The sequence below is a fragment of the Cebidichthys violaceus genome, unplaced genomic scaffold, assembly GCF_023349555.1.
Source record: "Cebidichthys violaceus isolate CVI_PGR_0920_01 unplaced genomic scaffold, fCebVio1.0.p SCAF_3, whole genome shotgun sequence".
NCBI lineage: Eukaryota > Metazoa > Chordata > Actinopteri > Perciformes > Stichaeidae > Cebidichthys > Cebidichthys violaceus.
Window position 1 is genome coordinate 4,278,349 of NW_027176483.1, and position 25,830 is coordinate 4,304,178.

Genomic DNA, 25,830 nt, shown 5'->3' on the forward strand with positions numbered 1-25,830 from the left:
CGGATCACTTTGGGCTCGGCGCTCGCTAAATCGGCGAGAGGCACGCCGATGCATCACAGACACATTCCAGCTATCTAGCATGCAAAATATCTGGACTATCTCTCTGGGAGCTTCAGCCAATGGCGGCGCAAGACACAGGTTACTGTTCGCTGTGTGTGTGTGCTGTGTGTTCCGACGGACCAGAGTTCATGCAGCTAGAGGGAAATGGATGAACAGTACGGACGTGTGGAGACTGTTCTGTGAGCGCATATGCCGACGACAGCGCGCGTTACCGCGAGTGTGGCGTTACATCATTTACTGCTTCTCTTTTTAGTAGACGCTCATCTCTCTCATGCTGGGGAATGATTTCATCCCTCCTGACTTCACGACCAAGGTATTTCAAAATTGTAGTTTCATGTCACCAACAAAGCTCAGCAGCTATTTCTGTCCGTGTTTTGTTTTTTGTTCTGTTTTGGCAGTTATTACCACATCTCCTTTGATGGCTCAGACTGCTGTGTTGTCTCTGTAAGTCAACGCGGTTGTCATCGCTGTTCTGTTTCACATCGACGATACATATTCCCCATTCCTTTTTTGTTCTCCTTCCCCCTGGCACAATTGATTTGTTGTTGTGTCTTGCAAACATACCGAGCTCATGTTGCTACAAGACGTTTCAGCTGGATATTTTTTTGTTTGGGTACAGAGGACGTTGAACATACAGTATGCAGTTACAGCACTGAAAGTATTTAAAACAAAATAATCGAGTAGCCCAGTGCCTCATGCTTACGTTTCGGGTATCGGGATGCTGCGATCCAGCTATTCTGGCATTGTCACATGCACTGTGAGGTCCGTCATGATTCCAAGGCCTAATTAGAGCCACAGCAAAATCCCACATTAGTATTTAGATGGACTCAGAAAAGGCTTGAGCGTAATTGGACTCGCGAGTTCTTTGGCCGCCAAACACGGCTCTGTGTTCACAGGCTCCCACCAACGGGCCCCAAGGAGTCTCGCGGAGGATCTTTAGGGCGAGATGATTTGAGTGGGTTGTTTCTTGGCATAATTATCTTCTAAATGCTGATTCACCGATAGTGAGGTCATTAACTTCAATGTGTTCAAGAGGACGCAAGAATGTTGCATCCACATCTCCTCTGGATTTCCTCTGGGGAACTTAATTAGTGAGTTTGGAGATGGGGGGGGGGTCTCCTGGGTAATAATTACCCATGAATATGATAGCCGCGGTAAAAATCAGAGCTGTATTACAGTTGCCATTAAAAGCCAACATGTGTGCTGTATTTATTGACACTTTTTTTAGTTGAGATTTCTTGGAAGAATGAATCCTCCATATAAGGATTAATGTGCAAGGAAGACTTCATGGTTTTGTTGAAAGAAATATAAAAGTATCTGCATTCAGTCGGTGTATCTTCAACTCTTCATCAACATGGGTAGAAATGTAATATATATATATATATATATATATATATATATATAGTTAAATTAAGCACCTGATGAAGTAGATTGCTTTGACTTCATTTATCCATGATATTGCATTTAATATCTTTATTTTTTTTAGATACCTGCTAGTATCGGTTCAGTACAACTGATACCTCAACTGAGGTCGCACCAACAATAGAGTTGTTCTGTCTATCCGGGCCAAATGTAATGATTGGATGGGCCTATTGCTGTCATGCAACAGCCACAAATACCAGATTTTATTCTTTTAATGTCAGATCTTTTGATTCATTGATTGGGGTCAGGACGAAAGTAGTATTTCAACAAATATAACACCATTTTTTTAACTAGGATTACCATTCCTACCATTTAATATAAAGACAGAGTAGCAAAAATGGATTGACCAGACTTCTTGTGTTCAGTTCGGAGGCCTGTGGCTTTGCTACAGAGTCCAAGTGTAGCGCTAAAGTCCCTGTGGAGTTTCTGACCACTCTGCCAGTCTGTGTGTATTGACTGGCAGTATATATAGATCCATCAAGATTACACACTGTTGACTCATGGAAGCTCTTTAAGTTACTCTGCTTATTGATCGCTGTGATTGTCCTTGATAAATGGATTAGGATGTGCCCGGTGCTTTTTGCCTCTAGAGCGAACCACTTCGACAACGCTCACATAAAGTGCCCTCGCTATCTCTCTCCGACAGCAAACAATGTAGAGTTTTCCCCATTAGGACCTCATTGATAAGGTTTAAATCAATTTAAGCCATAGAAAGGTCTCTAACTTCCAGGAAATGTAGTGTGAAAGTGGAATAAAGAAAAGATGGACCTCGCTGCTCTGTCCTTGAAGCCCCATTGGAGCCCCAATGGAGCCCCAATGGAGCCAAGGTCAGTGGAGATCAATAAAGGAGTGGGTGTGAAACATGTATTCCCATCACTCGCTCTCTCTCTCAAGGCCCCACTAAGCAGACTGTGGAAACCAGCAGCTGTTGGAGTTCCCATCAGAGCACCGCGGAGAGCGAGAGCGGAATCCACCGAGGGAGTCGACGAAGTCTGAGACATCAACATCAAATGATTTATAAGAGGAACCTCTGCGCCACATGACATGTATCTACACGATGCAAGTAGTTCATCCACTACAAGTAGATCGGGTTATGATTAGATTTGAAAAATAACTATATATCACTGGAGACACCTGAAATGAGCAGACGCATATCTTTTCATTTATTGGCATTGCTTACATTCCTTTTAATAGATCAACATTTTATTCTAAAGAAAATAAGTCTGTTGGCCTTCATCCCAACGACAGTGACCACGCGTTTAAATGACTTTCTTGCTTTCTCTTGCCATCGCCTGCTGACGGATCAAAAGGTCGAGTAGTAAAATGACGTCACGTTGACATCCTTAACCTGTTGGGTCCAGTGGGACCCTCAGTGGATTCAGGTTCCCCCATTCAAGCTGGTTTGAGAGGGGGTGGTCTCCACCAGACTGTGACCCCCCCCCACGCTGTTTGCTATAGTTATCCCGGGCCGGTGTCGACTTAGTTATGGCAGGAATGTGCCTTTGCATGAGAAGAGGTCATCCCTCCTCACGGCTGGCTCTTCCTCAGAGAGATGGACGGGCTTTCTCACGCATGCAGCCGCCCTCCCATGCATCACGTGGAGCGTTGATATATCCATCATGCAGGGAGCTTCACTTACAGGAATTCTCAGCGTTATCTTGTTCCTCGAAGCTTTACTTAGTCTGGTTTCTAAATAAACCGATGGTCTAGTTTTATTGCTCATCCTAAATTAATAACTTGTTCGATGACTTCAACTGTTCAACTTTTGATGTCCTGACGTCGAGCGTTGTTCCTGCAAAAACATCAAGGCGCCAGCAAAATCATAACGATGTGAGCATTTCAGCCGAAGTGCAGCCTCACACGGCCGCTGTAGAGTCTTATTTTCCTGATCCGTGGCTGACATTGAGCCCGGCACACACTGTTCCTCCATAATGCCGCCCAATCACCCCGAATGTATCGCAATGCAACCGCAACAACGGCCTTTTTAAGCTGCTTTCCCCACATGCTTCCTAACCCATAAACGCAGCGGCAGTGTTCTGTGTGTCTCTCCCATCTTGTGGGATTAGAGGCTGGAGTCGCTTTCCTGATTTAAGACGCTCTGAGTAATTAGCCAGCCGAGGACATTCAGTGTAAATCTTTCATCGTCGGTCCCGATGGCAACAAAAGCAGCCGCGGTCGGTAAAACACGCAGAGGTCAATTTGATTTTCGATTGTGTGTGTGTGTGTGTGTGTGCGTGTGTGTGTCAGTTCACATTGCCGTTATCCCGATACACGGATATTCCTCATGATGCATCCAATAATAGCCTCGGGATGGAGCGGGTTAGTCATTTTTCCATGTGCATAAGGAGGCAATTTAGTATTCTCTTTAAAAAAAAAACACCACGTTACCTCGGTTACTCTCTGTTTCTTGTTTCCAGGGCTGACTAACGCCGCTCATCTGGAAGAGAACTGAAGTCGACGTCTATTAATCACTGTGATGATAAACGAGCAGCAAAGATCAGGCCGCGGCTTCAGCCGGATCTAGTTTCTTGACACGTGATCTGTGCTTCACATTTATCGCTCACCGGTCTGCAGAAAGACTTTCAACTTGAACTGAGCCGAGCCCTTCAGTCCGACCACCTATTGTTTCACTGTTTAGTCAACCTCGTCCTGCCCGGCTCCTCAAAACAAGCTGAAGTTTCAGCTGTATCCTCCTGGATAACACAATGTGTTGAATTCAAACTATTATTTCTGTCTTATGCCCCGGGGGGCCCTTTTGAAACTCATATTTTTCAATTTTGAGTATCGCCAATAAAAGTGCATAGAAAGTTTGAAAAAACAACTGTAAAAGTTTTGCCATCTCCCGGTTTGCCTTGTGCACTCTTCAAAGTGTTCCTTCCGGCTGTTCTCTACAGTTGATGGGGAGACAGATTGGCGGAGTTCTTCTCTTTACCTCCGGACACAAACGAGTACATGACTGATGTCGATCGGTATCGGAGGCGATGTGATGGAGACGTGGTAGAACATCGCCTGCGAGGCATTTATCATCCTGTCAATTTTTTGAAGGGATTTAGCTGCTATTAGAATAACGTTATTATGAGTGGAAGTAGAACCTCGGCTCACATTACGCCGCACCTCCTCCTCTTCACAGCCTTCAGATTCCTCGTGTAATCCCTCCGTCACAACTTGATCAAGCCCTCAGCATCTGAAAGCACCGGTTCAGACCGCCGTCACCACCGGCCGCCGTTATCTGGGTGGATGTTATGAGAGAGGAGGCTTGAGTTTTTCTGCTCCATATGTAATCTTGCCTTGTTGTGACTCCTCTACAGCCGGTCCCCCCCCCCCCTCTGCTGCATGTTTCTCCAGCTGTGTTTACACGCCAGCTCTCTGAAACTAGAAGGCCGGCCTGAATGCCTTCCTCTGTACCGGACTGCTGACATCTGTCAGGACTTAACATCATTCATGTTTGTCTTTACCCGTTGCATGGCGCATACATGATAGTTTTAAGCTCTTTTACGCAATAAAAACACTTTAACAGTAAAGAAATGTTTTTTTTTATTGTTAATCATGTTTGTTTGACGCTTATTTCAATCTTAATTTCCTTGCTTCCTCATCCTATTTCCTTTGGCTGCATACTAATGCTTCAATAACTTTGAGAATTAAACTTAAATATTTCTAGTCGGTTTCTAAGAAGCCAATCTCACAAAAAGGTTTAGCGTCTGTGGCGTTTGAATGGGAAGGAATGGTTTCCCAATAATCTTTGTATTTCCTTATTAAATCTTGAAGGGCCAGTCTAATATTTGGTGTCATTATCTAGACACCAAATATTAGCTGAGATAAATATCCCTCATTATTTTTTTGAAAACTCAGCTGGACATTAATGTATTGCTCTCCTCCAGAAATATCCAGATTAGGTCAATTCTGCCCCCAAAGTGACGTCTGGTGGGGGCCGGAAAGATCAGATGCTGACCCTCTACTTCCCACGCCAACCTATTTCCCTCAATGGCAAAATAATGCAAGTCGTTTAAAAGAACAGCGTCCGCACCGCATGCATTATTGATGAGTATGAAAATTGAGCCTCTGAGCTAAGAGGTAATCTTTCATCTGTGGTGTGCGGAGCATTCGGTACCCTCGGTCTATGAGAGTCCACTTCTTGGCCCTAAACCCCCCCCCCGCACTCCTGCTGTGTTATTGATCATCCGCGCTCTAATTTGGCCCGTTTCATTCACAATGTGCAATCTGTATGCACAGCAGCGCGGTCGACCGAGGGCCCCGGGAATGAGAGGTTCTGGTGGCGGGAGAGCAATCTGGTGGAGATGGATCAACTCCCCAGGTGATGTCAGAATAATCACCTACTTTTACATATTCAGCTGTATACAAATACAGGAGGAGTACATGTTGTGCTCACTTATATCTGCAGTCAGACGTTCAAAGTCAATCCTTGGATTTGAAAAATGTGCGTTCGGCTGAATACAAGCGCCGTAGTTCACTTCATGAAACGTTGGAGCAGTCATTAGTTTGGACTTTGTTGCGTTTAAAATGAAACTTGGTTATTTGGTTACTTTGTACCCACTTGTTGTTACAGAGGAGCAATTGAGTTAGTGGTGTTTGAATGTTTATTTAATGTACTGCAATGCATTAGTTGAGGGTATCACTAAACTGGCGGTGCAGCATAGTTGAACACAGTGCTTGTTTAGTCTGGCTCAAAGAACGGCCGCAAAAAAAAATATCACATCATGTAAATTCTATTCATCAATCGTATTTTCATATTGCCAATTTAGTTTGAGCAATCGTGACATGACCGGCTATTTTCATAATAAAGATGGACAGCACTGAAAAATGAGTGCGTTTTCCAAACAAAAGGCAGCGAGCAGATGGGGAGCTGAGCTTTGTAATGTCATCCAGATGTGAACACTGGAGCGATGTCACCCAGAGACGATTAGGACGGAGCGACTACCCAGGTGTGCCTTCTTTGTTTCTGTTCTCACAGCGTGGGGATGACCTGATGCCGTCAGGCTCACTAAGGTTAATTAAAGCTGTGGGTGTAAGATATTAGGATTATATCGGTCACTTAGAAGAACATATGAAAATATAGAGAGAAAGAGATGAGGACTGATCCGGGACAAATGTCATGTAAACTCCTATGTCACGTCTCATAAAAAGTCAGATTATGATGGTTTCCTTCCAGTTTCACAAGACGGCTTTCTGTCCACGGAGGGACAGTCTGTCCCTTTTTTCTTTGGACACATTGTGTGTTACTCGTTTGCCAGCAGGCCCACAGAGCCAAATGTGTCTTCAGATGCCAAATGGCCAAAATGAAATTAGATTTTAGGAAGCTTGGCAGTGGACGGGGAAACGTGGAAACTATTTTAAGAGAGAAAAGTGGGACAAGGTTAAAAAAAATAAATAAATAAATAGAATATTTCTTTCAATACTCCATCAAGGTGAAAAAGAAACTTTTTGATGAATCCCAGATGAATTATTCTATCCACTGCAGAGTGTTTCTGCTAGAAAAGTTTGTCTGAATAGGACACAGAGCAGATACAAAGTTATTTAACAAGAACAATTCTTACAATTATAAGCAATGAAATATATTGAAACCATAAAGTTCAAACCATCCAAGTCCAACATGAACTGCTCTTGATTGAGCTAACATTAGAGTCCTGTTTACCGAGCCTCAGAGAACACGTTTATATCTTCATTATATCTTCTTTTTGATTGGATTTTGGATTATTACGGAAAAATAAGCTCTGGGGCAAACAGACCTGTTTTTAATACACGTTTTGTTCAGCAACATAATCTCGACCAATAAACACTACTTTTATGATTTTTTTTTTTTAAGCATAAATGCAATCGGCAGAATGAAGAAGCTAACGCTAGGCTATAAAGGAACGACACCGCGGTAGCATGACGTCACCACTAAGCTGCAGGCGTGTTTACGTTTCAGCCTTTTTTGAAAGACGCGTGCTAGCTTCAAAATGAAGGGGGGGGGGTTCTTTACTGATGTCTTTCATATGGTAAAATAAAAAGGTGTGTTACCATAGAAACCCATTCATAAAACCCACTGACCTGAGACTACAGTAGCTCTGAACATGGTCCTTCTGCTCGTGGAAGCTCAGTCGGTTCAAGGATCATTAGCTGTAGTTTGCAGCAGCAGCAGCGGTCTCCTTGGCAGCCATGTTTCTCATCTACTGTTACACTAAATCACACACCATGGCTCGCTAAGAACACTTTCTTTCCCTTAATTGTGTCGCCGCTCAACATTCAGTCTGTACCTGTAACTCACCTGCCTCCCAAACGTTAGTGTAATCCCTGTTCCAGAACGAGCCGGAGCCACATTCCAGATGATGTCGGTTCTCACGTCACATGAAGCTCATCGGTGACATTTCAAAGGGTAAAATTCCCACAAATCCAGAGCCACGATGTTATGAATCCACAAACCCTGTCGGGTTGCAACGCGATACGGCTCTCAAGGCCTCCCGCCTCCTGATCCGCGGCTCTGGCTGCGCGCGCTGCGGCGTCCTGTTGCTGCATGTCGCTCACGAGCTCAGCTGTCGATGGAATGCGAGGTTGGTCGAGTCTGAAAATGTTCCTCTGCAGACCGGCACAGTTGTGCAAGCCGGAGCAAAAAGCGACCCAGCGTGTCCGCAGAGGCAACCCGGAAGCGTCTTTCCGTCTTCTTCCTGTGTGAGATGAATGTGTCATTTAAAAAGTTTGTGCGGCGTGTACTTTTCGTGTTGAAGTGGATGAAAGCATATTGAAAGTGTTTTTTTTTTGCTGTCTCGATGCCTGACATTCATGAAGCAAACACACATATATAATCATATAAAAGTATTCCTTTGCAAACTCGTCTTTTAGCGAGCCGCGTTATACAAAAACACCTTTCATTTTCCACACTGCCCTTTTTTTTTAAATTGTATGCACAGATCAAATCCCGCTTTCATGGCGATCCACAGTGGAGCCGCCAGTGACTTCCCTCATTATTTGGTACTCTGTGAATATTACGAATTACACTTCAAAGGGCTAATTTGGGCCCGGCCTCTCTATAAATAGAGCCGAGTGACACGGGGCCGTACAGCGCAGCGGGGACCGCCTTTCGCTCGCACTTCTAATGACTTCATTTCTATGCATCGGGAGCAGCGCTGATGGATTCTTGATGTCTCGCTGCGCTTTTTGATGACTCAGCCGCCCCACCTATAACGCTCACATGAGGGTTTGAAGTGTTCTGCTTGAGGACGGCCCACGTGACGTTTAATGACTATTCGGAAAGTGACATAATGACTTTGACTCCCGCCATTGACAGTCCCGCTCCCACTTAGGGAAGAAGTATCCCTCGCTGTTTTTGAGTGTCAAATCATGGCGGCAGGTTGCCGTGCATTGGTGCTTCAGGATCGTGGAAAAAGCTGAATTTTCCGAACATTTGCCCCCCTAAAACCTCAGATCGGCATGCGCTGAAGTGATGGAGACTCACTGCAGTCCATCCTCGAGTCCAGGAGAGAGAGAGAGAGAGAGACAGAGAGACAGAGAGACACAGAGGCAGAGAGAGAGACACAGAGACAGAGAGACACAGAGACAGAGAGAGAGAGAGACACAGAGGCAGACACAGAGACAGAGAGAGAGAGAGAGAGACACAGAGACAGAGACAGAGACAGAGAGAGAAGTGGTCAATTTAGGAAAAGTGGGCAAGAACGAGCATCAGACTCGTCTGCTTTACGCTATGGATAAGGTGGCAGGAGGAGGCAGCCATTGATCAATCAAATGAAATCATGCTTGCTTACGGAGCCTGTGAATGTTCTTCATTGCCTGGTTTTTAATACCGCCGTACACCAGGTTCACCTCATCCCTGCCTTTGTATCAGCGCACATCCAGCATTCTTTTGTGTTGAAACACGCAGGCAGAGAGAGAGCCCATTCTTTCCCACTTTCTTTCATTCTTTGTATTCCCCCAACGCCTTTGCATCTCCGCTCTTTGTCTCGGCCTCTTTTCTGTCTCCCTCTTGTGCGTCTCTTGTCTCTCGGAGGGTGCTTCACAGGTTCTTATCACGTATTTAGTCTGAGACGGGCCCTCTGAGACCTGCCGCAATCAGCCCGGAGCAGGAAAGCCAACATGAGCAGACTATGAAGAGGGCATTATTCTGTACTTCTTCTGACAATCACAGCCCTCTTCTATCTCTCCCGTCGGTCCTCCCTTCACCTCTCCCAATTGTATTTAATAGGAGCTCATTGTTTTGTTTTTTTTTGCTCCGGGTATCCATTTCTCTCTAAAACGTGCCCTTGTGATGAAAGCCGATCCAGAGAGAGTGTTTCAGTTTCAGTGAATGCGGTGCCACCGATTTCTTTGACATGTTAAAAGCTTGCAGAGGAACAGAGTGTTCAACTAATGTGCAAAAATGAGAAATTCTGGGGCAAGTGGGGGAATCTTCAGATTGTTATGTTGAACATAAGGAGGACGTGGTGCCGAGATTAGACGTTTGGAATGAGGTGATCTCTCAAAGCAAGTATGTGTAGATATAATGTCCGTGGTGTTTTACGTTTTATATACTTTCACAGTGGTTTTTTTGTATTTTTTTTGTGATTTATGATGAAGCCGTAGTAGTATCTAATATGTCACTGATAGCTAAATGTATTTTCCTGTCATTTATTTCACTGAAAAGTACCATATGCATCCGGATCATATGGCAAAGGGAAAGCTATATATAGGACAATATAGGACTGATGAAGCTATATTAAAAACATGCACTTTAGTGCTTTTTGCAGAAATATTGTTTTTTCTTTCTCCCAGAAAACCAAAACATATATTGTGTGTATAACTGTCTATGTATGAAACTTGATATTATGTAGCACAAACGTGTGATATTCATGTAGCTTTTTGTTATGTATTTTAGTTTTTATTTATAATTAGGATAAAAAACTAATAATTGCGATAGAGTGAAAACAATACCGTCGTTAAAAAAAACATCAGATAGTGAGAAAATGGAATTGTTTATACATAGTATCGAGCTGTGTTAAATCAGCCCTCACAAGCTGTTAACAGATATCGGAGCACATCTGGATCTGTATGCAGGAATCCTAACCGGAGCATGGCGACCACTGATAACGACCGCACACGTCTGATGCTGCTGTTCTGTGGGTAGAATCCATCACAATGCTCATCTATGAGCGGAAGTCTGCGCGCATATTTAGAATAAATCCATAATCTGACGTTGGTTTTGATCTAACTGAATGATGCCGGATGATTTGTGTCATTCAGACATTTAAACATCGCTCTGACACTCTGGCGGAAACATTACCCAGATGCTGCATGAAGCTCTAGATCTCACCGACGCCCAATAGATAGTAATCATATAATAATAATAATAATATATTAAGATCAGCTTTTTTTGTTTGTTTGCCAGTTTTGCTTGTAAGATGACCGTCTTGTCTGTCTGTCTCGGCCCCGAGAGGTTTGCTCAGCTGTGTGCGCATGATGAGGTGACAACAAGAGAGACGAGGTGTCAAGGAAGGAAGCTAGGTGACGAGCGCAAACCGAAATATAGCAACAGATTAGCATTTCCCCTCATTGTAACCTCTAACGAGGCTCAGCTGTTTGATGCCACTTCTGTTGACGAGCTACAGGTGTGATGCGTCTGATTTACTCTTAGATTAGTTCATGTGGCCAAATGAGGCATTATGTGGTTCCTCAGGTAACTCTTCCTTAGTGCTCTCCTATGCTATTGTCGCCGTGCACTCAGCTATATTGCTTGCCGCCTTATCTCCTCATGTTATTTTCGCATCCTAATTTAAATGAGGATAAATAAAGAAGAAGACAGACAAACTGTAAATCGTGTCCGTAGTGACATGCTCAAGGACAAGTCATCATTAGACATAAGGGCCAATATAAGACTAACATCAACATTACAAAATGTATAGCAAGACAAAATGCAATAAATAGAAGAGAACTTCCCATAAGTCTTGGTCTTCCTGTATCATAAACTATCATTTCATTACATTAATATAATCTATGTAAAGTCCTGATTTCCTGTTACTTTTCCTCGTAGATTCAATTAAACCTCTAACAGAAATAAATACATTTTTTTTTTAAAAAGCCTCTATTTTTCTGCCCTCCATCAGTTTTAGGGAAGGCGTTCCAAACGGCTTTGAAATCTTTTGATAAGATATTTTGTTGCAGCAGCCGCTCTCCTGAAGGGTTTTTATTTTTAGCTTATTTAAATGCATACAGTATGCGGAAGCTGTAGATAAGGAGGAAACAGAAGGGAGAGTGAAGACGGGATGCGAGTCATGAATAATATTTCATCAAATATTGAAAAACTCCTCGATTTGAATATTGCAAACTCTTAAAACTCTCCTCCCTCAACCCTGATCTCTTTAAACTTTGCGGTCATTAGTTCACGGGGTTTTGAGCCTTTCCAAACGCGTACGTACTGAAACTGTGACTCATTATTTTATGCTCACAGAATGACATTGCACCATTTCCTTTCATTACTCCTGACTATTTCACGCTCCTCCTCTGGGTGAGTGAAATGCATGCTGGCCTTTACCCTTAAAGTGGGATAGATTTCTGTCCTAGTATCTTTATAATAGGATCAAATGGCCCTGTTTGATATTAATTTTAAATCGTGGCCACCACAGTGTCATGTAGAGTCTTATTCCTTTGTAAATTATGTAATGTAATGTAATATCAATAATTACATTGATATTATATTACATCTCCTTCTAGTTCAGGAGAAGAAGAAAAATGAATCACACTCCCACATATGTGCCTCATCAGCAGATAATTCCTAGCATGAGACCTGAGTGGTTTTAGATTAGCCGCTTATTGCGGTCTCCGTGTCGCAAACGATAAAGAGTCGACGCAAATGAGAAGCAGAATGAGGCTGCGCGTTGTAATTCCACTCGGCTTGTTATTGCCTTTTTTTTTTTTTTTTTTTACAGCCGATGTTGTGATTACATCACGGTCTCAGCCGGAGGCCAACAGGAATGACCTCAAGAGAGCAGTGGGCTGAAGTTACACATCAAACGTGTCACCTTGCTGTTTGGTGCCAGAATCGATATTCCACACATTCAAGATCATAAACTCTTGATTCTCGGCTCCAGCCAGCTACAGTATTGGCAAAGCTTTCCAGAGATTGAGAGAAAACGTTGCTCATAGTTAGGGTTGGGCACCGAAAACCGGCGCCAATATGGCAACGCAGATTTCGGTGCTTCCTTTCGGTGCCTGAGCCGACTGAAATACGTTCGGTGCCTTTCGGTGCCGAGGCAAATATGCTCATATTTCTGCAAAAGTTTATTTATATTTATTTAACTATACTGTAGACAGTTGTTAACAGTTAATATATTGTTCATAGTTTGAAGTTAAAAAGTTTGAAGCTGTAGTTTGAAGCCAAGTGTTTTGTATTTATTTATATTTATAGTATACTTCAAACAGTTAATATATTGTTCAATTTGAAGAAAACAAATTGCCTTGGCAATAAAAAAAAAAAAGCCTTTTTTTAATGTCGTCAATCGTTATTTTGTGTGTTTTTTTTTTTTTTTTAAGTATCGGTTCAGGCACCGTTTAGGCACCGGTATCGTTTTAAAAGTATCGGAAAAAAACCCAAACGATACCCATCCCTACTCATAGTTTAGCTTGTGCTCACCTCCTCAGCTGTCACACAGAAGGCCAGGCTAGCGGACGGCTAGCTACGTAGCTGGATTGCTAATTCCGCCGCGCGTTCCTGCAAATTGCACCTATTGCTTTTACACCGCAAGTGAACTTTCTATTCAACAGCGTGAAAGCTGAGTGCCTTCGAGGTGTTTCTCCATCGCCTTTAGGAACGCGAGCATGTTCTCGCTCACCTCTGAAACCCTTCGCACAAACCGTCTCGTCCTTCTCGACAGGCGAACAGAGGCGCGGTCCATCACTGAATCAAAAGAGCCTGTCCAGGCGTCACTCCCGCGCCGCGCTCTAAAATCCTATCCTGGAGCGCATTTCATCATTCCTCCCCCATCGGCTTTTAAAACAAGTCATCCGCTGAGTGAACTGCATCTGGTCAGTTTGTCATGCTTGATGTGCGGTACGTGGGCGCTAGGCGGTGGGGTTTGCGTGTCGACAACCTTTTAGCTTGATTGCAGGACCCTATGCTCTGGAGCCCCATGCTCACCGCTCGGAGGAAATAAGCACCTGGTGTGCGTCACATTTTTTAACTGTCTAAAAGCGTCCACGCAACACTTGTCAAGCACCAAATTGCTGTAGTCCAACCCGGCCGGCCGGGAGGGGCTTTAAAACCACTATGCTGTACTTTAACTGTGCCACTGTGGAGACTGTGATAGTGGGCAGGGATATATATATATACACTGGTTACAGATAACAGGGTTTCAATAGGGAGAACATTTCTTCATGATACACTACCGGCCATTATCATTTTTCTATTGCTTCTCTAAAATGATATTTCAGGTTTCGTGAATTTGACATGGACATGGGATTTTTGTCAACTGCTTCAAATGCATAAATCTGAAAAAAAAAAACACCTTTTAATTTCATAAAGCAGAAATTCTCCCAGCAGAAATCGATTTACCTTGGAACAATTTCCGACAGTTTCTCAATTCCACCGGGCGTTAATTGCGGAGCTCAGATCCTCCGGCGCTGCACACAGAGGGCAAAAACAATCCAGTGCTTTTGCCATTATCACTTTTGAGTCACCCGGTTCCCCGAAGCTCAACCTCGCTGACGCCGAAGCCCTTTCATATGCTTTGATCCTTTTTAATAATTATTTGCCACGGCGCTGAAGAAGGAGGGACGGATTGAAAAGGCGCCGGAATGCTCTGCGCTGATAGAAAGAGGGTGACAGTAAGACTGGGAACAGTTTGTGGTGTGGGAGTTTCCACAACCCCACTGAATATATATATATATTAGAATAAAAAGAGAATATTAACGAGGCTTCATCTGAAACCGTATGTGCCAAAGGACAGCATTCCTGCCCTGGATAAACAATATTTTGATTTGAATTGTATTTTTGCCTGCACTCATGAACAAAAAAGAAATCATCATTCACTGTCACCCTCCACACAATTTATTTTTCTTCTATTTCTGATGGATTCGGAGGGCCTTATCTCATCCCTGCCGTCCTTTGCTGTTGGAAAGCGTCTCCTTCCTGGACCGACTCCTTATCCGGAGCGGCTGTGGACGGGCTCAGAACAACGTCCCTACTGGTCCTGCTGGCAAGGTCGGAAACAAAAAGCGAGCCAAAGGAGCTCCACTGTGTCTTCGTCCTCGTCTCTCCGCTGGGGTCGGAGACGGATTACTGTGACATTCTTCCAGTTCTCCATAGATACTGGGGCTCATACTGGCCTCTTGTTGCCCACTGGCTCCGTGATCAGAAAGCTAAAAGGTCTCCACGTTTCCACTTAGAGTCAAAAAGTTAGTTGCTCGCGGGAATTGCCCGGAAGAACGTTTGAGTAGAGCAAAGAGCTTCACTCGTACTTGAAGGTGCTCTTCTCCACTCAGATAGTCAGAATCCAAAAGATCCTCCTAACCACCAGTGTAGTTTACAATGACAGGATTGCAATCCTGAGTCACTGAAATCCTTGATCGATAGCTTCTCTTTTGATAAAGTTGTTGAGAAAGACGTTTATGATCCCAATAAGGAAATTGATTTATTGAGGTTCTTGGAAAATCTCCATTGGGAAAGAAGAATGGGTGCTCTCATGCACTTTATCTCTGCAGACACAACATGTAAAAAGGAAGTCATTACAGTGACGGAGTCCTCCCACCTGCAGGTAGGGCAGCTGATAGCGAAGGACAGAGGGACGGATGATGCAGTTAATGTCCCCGTCGCTCAGAGGTGCGGGATTAGAAACGGGAGCGAGGGATTGTCTCAGACCTCCCGATAAACGGAGAGATGGATGAGGATGGCAATGGGGGGGGGGGGGGGGTATTTATGCGAGGAGCGACGCCTCACGTGCAAACACACACACACACACACAGCTCACAGATGACAGGCGGTGAACCTTAATGGCGGGTTGGCCGTACGTAATCATGTCTAACCACAGGCATGCATGCTGGAAGTCACCTGACATCAGTGTGGTCACACACACACACACACACACACACACACTGTTTGTTACACTTGACTCATGGGAGCTAAACCTGCTCTGATGAAATGGAAATAAATCTGGAAGTGAATCACTTCTGGCATCTTTCCATTTTGTTATTGCTTCGTGTTTTATGAAATCTATAAAACACACAGTAACCTTTTAAACACACGCCCTGTCCCAGTATTGTGATGCTTCATAATATAATGCATTGTAATGGCCTTCTAGGTCATTGTTAAATGTGTTGTGATTATTGTTATAAAGCGTCATGTGTATGTATGAGTGCTTATAACTATGACTATACAGTGCTATAAGCTTTTTATTTATTATACTCTTATCTATCCCCCCCCTCCCATTACAAATAGCGTTATCCGACGTCTTGCAGTGTTGTGTAACCCACCTGTTTATGAGTATAGAATTCATCCCCGAGTCAAATGCAGTGTCACCGCTGTGTCCCACAGTCACGTCTGATCAGATCTGTCATATTTTCATGGAGCTATGTTTAATCTGAGCAAAAAGCCTTTCTGAGTTATTTCAGTCCATCTCCCAGGAAACGCCTGCTCCTATCAGCTATCTGGGTTTTTTTTTTTGTGAGAGGGCATTCAGATGGCTGATTACTGTCAACTTTCTGGCTTGACTCCATCTCCCCCCCCCCCCCCCCCCCCCTTTACTTTATTGTTATTCTACTGGCGTCCCATCCCTGACTTCCTGCTCCCTGTTCTTCACACCATCATCTCAGAAACCAAAGGGTCTAAGAATGTTCGTTTTTCTTTGTTTCCTCCTTTTCTTCTATATCACTTTATCTCATATTCATTCATTGCATGATGAAGCGCATGCCAAGTGCATATTTCGTTGACAAATGAATCCTCACGCACATATTAGCCGCTCTTAATATAATGCAGTTCTGCTGCTTAAATAACTCCCTCGCAGCATTCTTCTCTCTTTACAGCCAAAGCCCTTGTGGGCTCCTTGGACTAGTTCCACCCCAGGTGTTCTGTTTTTTTCCTCCCGAATCCGGACCGCGGCCCCTCAGTGCAGAACACATACGGCCCAGATGTCGGCACAGACGATGGGCCCGCGTAGACCTCGCCGCATCAGCCGCCAACCGCGCTGACATCTGCATGCGCTCTACCTTTTCTTGTCGACAGGAAGCGGCCTCTTTAAGCTGATTTAGCGGTGCTCCGCCGCCGAGACTAAACACTGGAAAAAGCCGGTCGTCGTCAGCTCCCTCCGTCCTCGCCGTTAGACACGCTGCATTAAAGCTCCGAGTGAGAATGCCTTTCCATTTGTTTTGGTTGTTAAACAGTCACTCGTAGCTCCCTCCCTAATTTTAACAAATGTCTCGAAAGTCTAGAAAGAGCGAGCGGCTGGAAACTGAGCGTCATACATGTGGAAACTCTGATGGGTTTGTTTAGGTTGGGCTGTTTTTTTAGGCTCATGATCTGCACGCAACGGGGACGACCATCTTGAAGATGTTCGAGTTGACGGGAAACACGACAGTAGCTGTACTTTATCTGATCTTTTTGTTTAGTTGTCTCGAGGTTTAAAGAAATACGTTTTCCTCTTGTCTTTACTCTCTACTTAGTTGTTGCACCATAGCTCTCTTAGACCAAAGAAATTGATTTGATAATCACTCTTCTTGTCCTAGAAATGAAGTTTCCAATGAAAGCGTGTGCTTGTGACGGGCAAGCAGTGAGTGGATCCAGAACTTTGAAGGGATGAACACGTCTGATGAGGCGAATGCAAGGAGATGCGTTCGATTTGAACTTGAAATAAAAAACAGCGTTGTGTTTTTCTCGGTAGAGCACTTAAGCTATGAATTCCATTTTTTTTTTTGTTGCACAAAAGACATTTTAGCTTGTCAAAGTAGGAAAGAAATAATTGACGACATTCTTTAACAGTTGTCTTCTTCTTACTTGTGGTCCGGGTCAAAGGAGGATACCGCGCTTTATTTGGCGATCCGCTCCCTGCTGGATATCGACCTGCTTCACTGCTTCATGCCTCGTGCTTCAGCGGTTGTTGCTCAGAAGGAGGAGGCCCGCTCTCTCTGTCTAGACTCTCACTTTTACAAACCATTAGGCCCCTGAAACATCTACTAGATTTGCACTAAGCAGACCGGAGGTCCGCGTCGATGTGAGGCTGACAGCTGCCGGCGGAGTGAACCGTTAAGAGGCGTCGTGAAAGCGATCGGTCCCTCTGGGAATTCAGCTCAACCTCATTCTCTCATGTCTGCCCTTTTTCTTTCTCCGTGAGAAGTTGATAATGGGCCTGCCTGATGTTGACTGAACACAATTACTGCAGCTGAAGAGAGAGAGGGGGGGAAAAGGCCGGGTCTGTCTTTTGTGGACTTGAGGTTTTTCTCGTTCCTTTGCCCTCTGTTCTTTAAATGTAAGAAGCTGAGTTTTTCCACACTTTCTTTTCCTGCCTACTCCTCCTTTCCTCCCTCCTTGCTCTGTACAGTCATGTCTCCTTCATCCTGAACCACTCTCATACTTTACTTACTCTCCGTAAGTAGTAAGCCACGTTTCCTCTCTTGTTTACTCTTCTCCTCCCTCCCTCTTCCTGTGCTTTCCGAGGCTCCAACAACTGTTGCTGTGTGGCGGAGGAGGCTTTGCTAGCATCTGAGACGCAGTTGGACGGGACGATCGCGCAGGATTCAGGAGATCCACAGAGGGACAGGTTGTGCACAGGGACAGATTAGATGAGAAGCAGAGGAGAGGTATAGATGCATCGTTATTATCACCCCCCCCCTCCCCTCCCCTCCCTCCCCCCCCGGTCTCTTGTGTCAAGTGTTCAGAGACGGGACCGTCGGCGCTGAAGGGACGTGTCCTCTAATTAAGCAGGATGTGTGGCTCTGGACAAGCTGGCTCACATGTTAAAGAGACGCCTCTATGCACCGGAGTAGCGGCTGCTCCTCAGTCACAGCTCAGTGTTGTGGGACAACGATGGGAGCGTGCTTCTTCACACTTTTTATTTGTTCCTGCAAATGTTTGTGTTGCGTTGCCCTGTTCAGTTGTATACTTGTACACCATATTGCGGCGTCCTGTGCTCCTTTTTTTTTTTTTTTTTTTTTTTTCGTCCTCGTCTTTGTGAATATTGCATTTGTGCGGAAGCAGCTTTCTCGGCTTGACAAAAAAAGAAGGTTTATCTGCTTACAGGAAGCGTTGTTTGCAGCCTTTTTACCGTCTGCATAGAAACTCCAGCAATAATAAAGTGATTTTAACTGACTGTAATAATGGAACCTGAGAGTGAAGGAGACTGAGATTGAGATGAGGGAATGATTGATTCAGAAACCCTTTTCTCATTTGCTGAAATGTGAAAGGAAAAAAAAAGTCATTTTCAAAAGTTATTTCATCTGTGACTATTTTTGCATTTTGGGTAATCCCACCCCTCCTCCAACACGTTTCTCTCTCACCGGCTTTAAGCAGGAAGACACAACACACACACACACACACACACACATCTGCGTGGTTGCTGGTGCTTTTAGACCAGAGGGGGCGTGTTCTCTGCTTGTTTTCAATTCGGTCCCCTGTTTGTCTCGCTGCAGGGTGGAAGCTGCGAGTCAACAGACTCCTGATTTTAAATCCATTCATGCGTCACTGGGCTCCGGATTTGCGTCGAGCGCGATTCAACCTCAACTCATTCGGCTGACTCTGCAAGTGCATTAAAAGCGCGAAGCTGAACCTAAAAGTGATATTCCGAAGCTTCAAGCTGGTGCAGGCAACTTTTGGGGAAATGATAATGTAAGAGTAGACAATTTCTTTTATGGGAGCAAACTTCTCACTCTAATTAGCACATGCTGCCATGTTGAGAATTTGCGCGTTTGTACTATGAACTACAGGAGCATGAACTATGTAAGGGGGATGTAACGAGAAATTGCAACAAATATCCCAATAAATGCTTCTAAAATAATTTAAGCCAGAGCCGGAACTTCTTCCAGGTTTGTCTCGCGGAGGTGTTGATTGACATGTTTCCACTCCTTTTCCTTATTCGGGTATTTCATCCTCTGACGAGATGAATTGACGAGGTAATGAACCGTTTAGAATCCATCCGCTGCAGAAACATGGATAAACTACAGCAGCCACTTAACAGCTGTCTTCATTTGAACTAAAACAAAGTCAAAAAATCAAACGAAATGCATGATTCCTGCCACAGATTTACTGTAGAATAAATCCAATTCTGCAAATTTTGTTTAATTTCTGACGAGTTGACCCTTTTTTTGGACTTGCCCTCTCTACCTCTCCGGTCTGTGTTATCTGTCCCTTATTAAATGAAGAGTCACAGCGGTAGTTGTCACTGTGGAGTCCCTCTTCTCACCTCTCACTGGAAAAGAAGAGCAGCTCGGAGGTTTGATTTCGGAGGTTGTTATAGAGCCGAGGACGAGCTGGAGCAGAGCGACAGGAAGCGGTAGTGAAGATGAGGAGGAGCGCTGATCACAGCTCATAGTGACATGTTCCTCGTTCCTCCACTGAGCCCTGTTGTTGTGTAAAAGCTTCCTGTCCCTGCGCTCAACCACAGACTCATGACGATATCCAACACACCGTATTTAAGAAAAACACAGGCCTTGCGCCTCAAGACAGACTTGCATCGTGACTAAAACTGGTGAGAAAAATAGCAGTTTAGTACTTCGAGTTTGGTGCCGTTTGGGTTCATTGTGTCTGCGTTGTATCGGGCGGCACAGCTGGAACGCCATTAACAAAGATGTTTTCAAGATCCAAACAACACACGCAATCGTTGCCGAGCTTAGCGACTGTGGTCGCCTGGTGTGTTTTGCTCGACAGCCACGTGTGTGATTGATGGAGTCATAATACCTTAATCCTGATGTTGTGCACAATATACGTTAAATTACCTAATGGTATGGTTTGCACAAAACACAGATCTTCATTGTGATTCCTGCGGTTGTGTTTCTGCTCCGTTTATTTCTTATTTATTTTTTTTGTACCTGTCCTTTGCTTGTCTGAGTGGCTGCTCTGTAAGCTATTAGCTCCGCCTCTCTGCAGCCGGCGTTAATGACCGTGAGTCAGCAAATGATGCTCTCACACTGTGGCCATGGACCGGGGGAAGGTGAAGGTGATCTGGGAGTCCATTGAAAACCCCATTTGTGTAAAGATGCCAGGCGCATTGGCGCTAATTATCCTCACATTGGGTCAAACAGAGAGCATATGGACATGTGCAGGAATACATACGCAGGCACATAAACAGACATTAAGATAAAGATAAAGTTACCTGTTACTCCCACAGGGAAATATTCAGCATCTTTTTTTTTCCATCTGGTTCAAAAAATGATTGAACATCTTTTGGCACTTTTAAAAAGCAATTTGTCCAAAAGTTCCTCTGATGCTGTCATTCAGCATCAAACAGAAGTTAAACAAACACTCAGTTGTAAAAGCAGCAGGACGCTTGAATCGCACAGATATTAAACTAAACTCACAGACGGCAGCCGTGGCAGATTACGCTACATTTATTCTCCGTTCGCTGACTTCAATTAAAAGCCCGTTTACCGCTGAGTGCGCCAGTCAAACGTCGAAACTGTTATGAAGGTGGCGAAGCAGCAGCACACACCGGTGTGTAAGTGCAGCTCTCGGAGGAGTGTGCTGGAGCCGTGAGCCCCGTGGAGGAGATGTCTACAGGTAGCAGACGGACTCCTGCGGACAGCTGTTGGTAACTAGGTGGGAGGGAGGGATTGTGGTCAATGAAGTTCACAGAGGCAGGGACAGGCTCCTGCAAAAAAAAAAAACGCCACGCTTTGACTTAACGTCTGCTGAACGTGTGCATGACGAACAGCGTCGGGCTGATACTGCAGCAGCCTCTGAGGAGGAATGCCACAACTAAACGTTTAAACACCCCGCTTATGACCGCAAGGCTTTCAGCATCAAAAATGAAAAATGAACAAACAAACAAGTGGTATTTAGCGTATTTTTGTATTGTCCACTGAGCGCCTTAACTAGGATCGGCCCCCGCTGAGCTGCTTGGGTCAACTGGAGTTGGTGTTACTGGGTAACCTGCAGGTGTGTATCGCTCTTTGAGTGTCTTCTATATCATTTCACAGAGCACAGGGTGTATGATCCTGCTTAAGAAACTCTTTTCTATTCTTAAAATGAGTCCTAACTGTCGGTCAGCTGGGTACTACTCAGCCAGGAGGAGAACTCATGGAGGACCTCCAGAGTCCTCTTTGTGTCGCCTCATGCATGACTGTTAAAACATTGGACTCATTAATAAGTTAATCTGAAGTCGTATGGGGACGGCGCTCATTAATATTCTAAACAAACTCTCAATTTGACAATATTAGTTTGAACCTTCTAAACGTAAGTGATATATATTTATATATTTATATATATAAGTGGTATATTTCTCTGTCCTCCACATGTAAGTCAGCTGGTAGAAATGCCTTTTGTTTTCTCCTCTAAGTGAGAGAGAAGTTAAAGGTCTCATAGTGCTGTTTATCCCGAGGTGCTCACGCCACATATCCTGAATCTCAGCAATTATGCTAGTGAGAAAAAAACATAATGATATGATATATGAATGATGGTCAAAGCTCCAAAAATAGTATCCAAACTGTGAAAACAAATCTCTTCTTTTCCCCCTCTCACTGACAGCTGAGCGGGCTGAACGTTGTCAGAAATGTTCATCAGACGCCATCAAAGCTCTGGGCTTTTACGCTCCGCATGTAAATGAAGGTTGCATAACAGGCCGACGGGATCATCACGTTATTCTGATGTCATTTGTGCAGGAAGTTAACTGGAAACTTGCACGGGCAGACTACTGAACCTTTGACTCTGCACGCCAGTTGTTCCTCAAAAAATGCATAAACGGCAAAAACACGTAAAGCGTGGAGATTTGGAGCTTATAATGAAAAGTAGGTGCGTTACTGAGAAATGTCCACAGTCAATCTTAGAGCGAGTAAAGAGGAAGCTTACCCACAAATGAATAACGTGTTTGAAACCCAGATTGCGTTCATTCGTAACACGGGTTCTCCAATGTACGACATTTCTATCACTGCAGAACTTCCAAGGATTTTCTCTCCACATTCCCTTTTTTCCAGTAGGCTAATAAAAACTCAAGGCTACTGAGATGACTGTGTCTATTTTTATCCCCCAACAAGATGCTCCGTCCTCGGATGAATTAATGCGGAACGTTTTTTAAGATAGAATTCCTGACAGGGTGGGGGGGGGGTGGGGGGGTTGCGTTAGTTTCTGAAGTTTTCCTCGGTCGCATGGCAACACTCACAGAACCAGCTATTTAGTCTTCAGAAACACATCAAATGGTTCTTAGAGGAGCAAAAGGAGGATTCAGTAGGGAAGTGAGCTTAGCAATTTCAATGCATTGACAGGAAGATATATGTCCTCCCTTCACAGCCTTAAATCCACCGACTGGATTAGAAGAACTGCTTCTGTCCGGTTTATTTTCAGCACACGGGATACCGGGACGAGATGGACGTGGGCCTGCCGCTCAGTCGAGCATTCTGTACACATCCAAGAATGTAGAACAGGACGCATGGCGACCAGAGAGCTATGCCTGGGTGTGTTTTCCTGCGTGTTGGTGGAAAAGCGCTCAGCTGCTACTTTGGTGGTTTCGTCAACAGCGAAAATGCAGAGAAATGTGCCGATCAAATCATCAAATCCAGTTTATTGTGGTTGAAGCAGGAGCATCGGTAGAGCAGTGACGCATGTATAAATGAATATGTCCAGTCTCTGAAAAGGAACAAGAGCAATAAACAAATTACATTTAATCCTTCCTGATAACTTTCAGGCACTTTATTGTCTCGTTTCATCCATCTCACGTTGTGTACGATGCAGATAAAAATATGCATCAAGTTGTGTCCACTGCTCTATTGGCCGCTAACATGATGAAGAGTTATTTTTTTTTTGCTAAATGTACCAATAAATGTGATGTGTGCTCTGCACCGCCGGACCAGAACAGTGAAAACGAGCCAAGATGTTAAAAGAACTAACCGAGTGCTCTCTCTTCTTCTTCTTCTTCTTCTTTTCTCTCCCTCTCCTTTCTCTCGCCGTCCCTCCTCATTCCTTCTCTCACTCTCTTGTTCATCTTCATCTCTCCGTCTGTTTCTGTCTCTCCGGCATCTGTAGCTTCCTGAAATAGGCGCTCTCTGCTTCACCAACCGGGACTCCATGGCTGCCAGTGCTGCCGCTTGATTCTCTGCACTGTGAGTTCACTCTTCTTTTGTCTCTGTGTGTGTGTGTGTGTGTGTGTGTGTGTGTGTGTGTTTCTCATGTCCTCAGAGTCTTCTCTTGGTTGTCTATGCACACCAAACCCTTGAATTGCGAAGATACATTTTTATGACCGGTGCCGGTGCTTCATGGTAGGAGAAGACAAAAACAACACGATTACACAAGGATATGTCCTCTTCATTTATTTTGAAAAAGACAGACAAAGACAGACAAAGTCCTCTTGCTGAGGACTGAGATAGCGTTTTGCTCACTGGCAACTTTAGTGAAGTATTGGCATGATAAAAAATGGGACTCATTTCAATCACTTACACAACACACTCGTTGTCTTTAAGGCGTCTCCCCCTGCTGCTGTAGCTGGCTGTGAATGGTCAGGCGGGCCCTTCCACCGCCGGCGCATCGTCTGTGGTCGCCGCAGTGCGACCGCCTCGCACGCCAATCCGCATGTGGTGCCGACCTCGGCGTGTGTCGCTCGCGGTGTACGGCTCAAAGTTTCTGGGCGGAAACTTGCGCGCTTGTGAAATGTGGTTCCGCAAGACGTTCATCAGTGGACGGTGTGTTATGGATGCACCTGACAAACGGGGATATTTGGATTTATGTTATACACATTAGTGAAGCATGTAATGTGTTTATATATATATATATATATATATATATATATATATATATATCTTTATTTCCCTGTTTTTTCATTATGACCAACCCCTTTCTCATTACAGAGTCATTTGATCCATCGTCATTATGGAAATATTGATTAGCGCAGCTTGAAATGATTCGACATTGTTTCGTTAAATGGTGAAGTGCTAACTTTTTTTTGAACTCGTGAGGGTTGTGTTGACGACTTACCTTCGCTAACATTGCCGTGCACTTATTATCTCGCTAACGATCTCTGTGTCCATATGTCTCGGTGCCAGCTGGGTAAAAAGCAGCCATCTGTGTTGTGTCTCTGCAGGTTTGGGTCCTGCTCTGTGTGCATGTGCTCTGTGTCCACAGATCCCACCACAGATGTTGCTTTCTGTGTGTGTGTGTGTGTGTGTGTGTGTGTGTGTGTGTGTGTGTGAGATACATTACGTGCTGCACTTGACCTTTTTACTAAGGGACACCAGACAACTATTTTCTCTTTAGTTTTACTGTAACATCTATTTTACTTTTGTGATATGAATCCGAGGACTTTATTTGGACCAATGCATAGCACCGGGTTGCCAAATGCTACAAGGGGAAATAAAGTCTGTACCGTAGTTTTAAGAAAGTTTTGTTTCTTCCAGTTCAGCAATTTTGCAGAAAAAAATGTCAAACAGCAAGATCTCATAAATATTCAGGCGAGGAGTCGAATTTATGATAATTCCTGAGACCGCTTGGAGGATCTGATGGTAAAGGTAGTAAGCAGCAAAACTCCCCCTCACAACCAGGAAGTGTGTGGAATCTTATTTTTGAAATGTGGCTCTTTTTTTTGTTGTTGTTGTAATGAGACCCGTCAGGCTCGATTTCACACTCACCAGCTGAAATGGTTGGAGGCTGGTTGGAGGAAGCGAGGAGGATGAAATGCTTGTTCAGGTAATTCAGAGGTACTGTATCCTCTTTACAGCGCAGTCATGTTCTCACTGTAGCTCAGTCAGAGCTGCTGACCCACAGGCAGCTGCTCGCCTCCTCTCCTTCTGCATTTCACCTGGAAGTGTCGGTGGCGTGGGATGGCATTATCTCTGTCTCTCTGTCTGTCTCTCTCTGTCTCTCTGTCTGTCTCTGTGTCTCTCTTTGTCTCTTCATCTCTTTGTCTCTCTGTCTCTGTCTGTCTCTCTCTCTCTGTCTTTCTTTCTCTGTCTCTCTCTCTCTGTCTCTCTCTCTCTCTCTCTCTCTCTCCCTGTGTCTCTCTGTGTCCCTCTCTCTGTCTCTGTCTGTGTCTCTCTCTCGCTCTGTCTCTCTCTCTCTCTCTGTCTCTCTGTCTCTCTCTGTCTCTCTCTGTCGCTCTCTGTCTCTCTCTCTCTGTCTCTCTCTGTCTCTCTCTCTCTCTGTCGCTCTCCCTCTCTGTCTCTCTCTCTCTCTGTCGCTCTCCCTCTCTGTCTCTCTCCCTCTCTGTCTCTCTCTCTCTCTGTGTCTCTGTCTCTCTATCTCTGTCT

At 44.4% G+C, this 25,830-nt stretch overlaps 1 protein-coding gene across 3 annotated transcripts in view; it reads left to right on the top strand.

The window, feature by feature from the left end:
• The window catches only part of peak1 (pseudopodium-enriched atypical kinase 1), an 86,754-nt gene that overhangs the window by 18,008 nt on the left and 42,916 nt on the right, over nt 1-25,830 (top strand). For 2 of the 3 annotated variants that reach the window (XM_068722852.1, XM_068722855.1), the window contains one exon: nt 23,618-23,694. The exons of the other annotated variant lie outside the window; for it this stretch is intronic. The gene's annotated coding sequence lies outside the window, so the exon portion shown is untranslated. The remainder of the gene's footprint in view (nt 1-23,617; nt 23,695-25,830) is intronic. 3 annotated transcript variants of the gene reach the window in all.